This window comes from Otolemur garnettii, unplaced genomic scaffold, assembly GCF_000181295.1.
Source record: "Otolemur garnettii isolate 467f Iridium unplaced genomic scaffold, OtoGar3 scaffold00128, whole genome shotgun sequence".
In the NCBI taxonomy this organism is placed as follows: domain Eukaryota; kingdom Metazoa; phylum Chordata; class Mammalia; order Primates; family Galagidae; genus Otolemur; species Otolemur garnettii.
Window position 1 is genome coordinate 5,863,217 of NW_003852523.1, and position 3,941 is coordinate 5,867,157.

Genomic DNA, 3,941 nt, shown 5'->3' on the forward strand with positions numbered 1-3,941 from the left:
ATTCGAACCCGCCACTTTAGGTGTATGTGGCTGGCGCCTTAGCCGCTTGAGCCACAGGCGCCGAGCCAAAATTTTTTTTTAGACAAAGTGTTACTATGTTGCCCTCGGTAGAGTACTGTGGTCACAACTCACAGCAAGCTCAAACTCTTGGACTTAAGTGACTCTCTTGCCTCAGCCTCCTAAATAGCTGGGACTACCAGGCGGCAGACACAATGCCCAGCTATTTTTGGTTGCAGTTGTAACTGTTGTTTAGCAGGAGCCTAAAACAACTTTTAAAACCTCTAAAGTAGACAAAATTACTTTTTAAAAAGGAAAACCACATTTTTATGTCTTTATAAGCTTATAGATAAATTATCAAGTCAATTTGATAAGGAGACACATGGATGAGCCTAGAGGAAATTCAGAAAACTCAAAAAAAAAAAACCAGTTAAGTGTCAGAATGTTACATTTTGGAGACCAATCAAGCTATGTAGGTGGCACTCTGTTTTCTAAGTGGACCTCTGAGCTCAGGGTGGGGCCCATACTGAATCCCAGTTTTCCTGAAAGAGAGAAATGCCATGAGCCAGGATACATAATATTTTTACAGTGCGCTTTGTTATAAATGCATTTTTGTAAGTGTTTAAACTGTACCCTTAAAAAAAAACCTGAACATACAAAAAATAGTCCCTGTAGTAAAGACTGTTTACTATAAATAGCCCCCCTCAGCCAATGACTTGCCATCCACACACAAGTTTTTTCCCCCTTTTCCTTTTTTACTGTAGGGGTTGGGTATTAGCCTTTAATTAAGCTGACTTCTGGCCATTTAGCTCCTTTTAAAAAAATCCTTCTAAACCTCATATTATTCAGATTTTACCCAAGATAAACAGCTTATAATTCTGGCTTATGAATCTCTTCTACCAAAGGTGCCATCGGAATGAAAGCCCATAGACCTTAATCCTGGTTCCAATTTAACCAAGGACACACAAGGTGGTCCTCACAAGATATACAACCACCCAAACTCAGCTCAAAGAAAGGAAAGTTTTGCTAGCTGCAAATGAAATACAACTTGCATTTCTGTCCAGACACATTGCAGGGGTCCCCAAACTTTTTAAACAGGGACAATTCACTGGGACCGTTGGCGGGCTGGACTGTGCGTCCCAGGATGAATTGGCTGCTAAGCAGGACAGATAGAGGCTTAAAAACACTCAGAGGGCTGGATAAATGTCCTTGGCGGCCCTCATATGGCCTGCAGCCGAAGTTTGAGGACGCCTGCAGGGCTTTAGTTTTTCGGCTCTCTCCAAAACAAAGGCTTCAAAGCCCCACATGCCCCACTAATGGAGAAGTACTTCAAAAAACATCCATGGAATGGGAAGGATCAATAAAGGGACACCAACAGTCAAAAGCCATCCCAATATCAAATTCAAAAGATTGGTTCCCTGACAGGGATGTGAACCTGAACTTCAGTGGTGAAAGTGAAGAGAGGATACCCGAGAAGGGTGAGGTCTAGGAGAACCAGTAATTAAAGCCCTTCCTCTTATAAACGTGGTGTTGGGTGCTCTTTCTCTCTGTTGGGGCGTGTCTTCCTGCAACAAAAGCACAGAATTTTAACCAGCATTCATGATGAATATTAAAGCAATTGTTTAGAATAAGAGATCTAATTTTTTTTTTTTAATTTAGGAGTTTAATTTAAAGGCTCCATCTTCTAGCTATTAACAATTTGAATTTCCGGTGGTATAAATTATATAGGGAGCATTGTCAGATGGTAAGTGATACCAGTAACCAGAAAGTTACAGAGGAGACACCCAGTGGTTTTTACTGCTCACCCATATTCCACAGAAAGGCAGGAGCCAGACAAGGGAGAAATGTTTACTCTCTTGCTGGCTTGTTGGGTTCCTGGGTTCCCTCACCAGGAGCTTCTAGAACCTCATTATGACTATAAAATAATCTGTTTAAAAGAAAAAATTAATATTTTTATGTTAGTGTATTATTATTTTTTAAAATTTCAGATTAATACAGGGGTACACATGATTAGGTTGCATTGTTTGTATTTGTAAGGTAAAGTCTGAGTTATAATTGTGTCCTTCACCTAGGAGGTGTGCCCTATACCTGTGCATTGTTCCCTTTGGGTGGGAACTTGCTGAACCCTGTCCCCCTATAATAGTGTATTATTAATACTAAAGCTAATTTTAATAAAACATTAAACTGATGGAACTTTGGTCAAAGTTGGAACTTTGACCATCCCGCTCAATGGCTATGAAAGAAAACCATTTTCTTGTGTTTTTCAGTTTGTAGCCAAAAGCCATGCAAGTCTGCAGGATATACCCTAATGGACTAAAGGAGGAATTGAATCAGCCTTTCCCATATCAGCCAAGATGATATTAGACCACATAAATAAGGACACCAACACCTTTTACTCTGCTCAGGATCTGGCAAAGTAGACAAAACATCCCCCCAGGTCAGGCTGCTGGCTCTGCTAGCAACTCCTTGGGGTTCCCTACATAGACACAAGAAGACAGATACAAGTCCTCTCAAATCAGAATTTTAAAACCAAAATAAAGTTTCAAGCAAATTAAATGCGGTCCAGCCACTGGAAAGCCTTGAAGGATATGACTCTCACCTTATAAAAGAGAAATAAACTAATTAGGTTTATTTTATTTATTTATTTATTTTGAGACAGTCTCACTTGCTCACCCTCAGTAGAGTGCCCTGACATCCTAGCTCATGGCAACCTTAAACTCTTGGATTCAAGTGATCCTCTTGCCTCAGCCTCCCAAGTAGCTGGGATTACAGGTGCCCACTACAATGCCTGGCTATTTTTAGAGACGGGGGTGGGGTGGGGGGTGGGGTCTCACTCTGGCTTAGGCTGGTCTCCAACCTGTGAGCTCAGGCAGTCCATCCACCCCAGCCTCCCAAGTGCTGAGATTACACTCAAATGTGAGCCACCACACCCAGCCAATTAGGCTTATTTAATACACTAAATTATACAGGCAGCATTGTGAAATGGTAGGGATGCCAAAATTTTTAAAGTTATATTTTATGGGTATGTTATTGATATATGTTCCAAAACTTGTATGAGATTCCTATGACTCTAATGCTATCTATCATAATTTTAGTTACTATGTTAACAAATGTATGCCACAGAAATAATCAAATTTCTCTGTGAGTTGTATCATTATCATAATGAATTAATTAGCTTTATAACCATGGCTATTTTAAGTCTTGGCCTCCACAGACAACTTTGATTACTCAGCTGCTTTCCTGAAAGTTTTTTGTTGTTTCTTATTTTTTCATTTTAGAGACAGAATCTTGCTCTGTCACAGACAGGGGTGCAGTGGCATCATCATAGCTGACTACAGCCTCGAACTCCTAGGGTCAAGCAGTTTTCTTGCCTCAGCCTACTGAATAGCTGGGACTACAGGCTTGTGCCACTGTGCCCAGCTAATTAAATTTTTTTTGGCCAGGTGCAGTGGCTCACTCCTGTAATCCTAGCACTCTGGGAGGCTGAGGTAGGTGGATTGCCTGAGCTCATAGGTTCAAGACCAGCCTGAGCCAGAGTGAGACCTCATCTCTAAAAATAGCCGGGCATTGTGGTGGGCACCTGTAGTCCCAGCTACTTGGGAGGCTGAGGCAAGAGAATCACTTGAGCTAAGAGTCTGAGGTTGCTATGAGCTATGATGCTACAGCACTCTAGTGAGGGTGACAAAATGAGACTCAGTCTCAAAAAAAAAAAAAAAAATAAAGTTCCAGCAAGCAAATTAGAGAGAGTCTATGTGTCACTACTGCCCTTTCTGCACTTAGGTAAACAATCAGGATAAGTTTGATAAGACTAAAGTTATTTTGCAAACAAATTAATCTTATTCTGATTATCTTTGGTAGAAATAGTGGTACTGCAGAGAGAAAAATTGTTTCTGAAGAAGAACCTATATTGTACTTATTGTAATCTTTTCACATTTTTATTATTT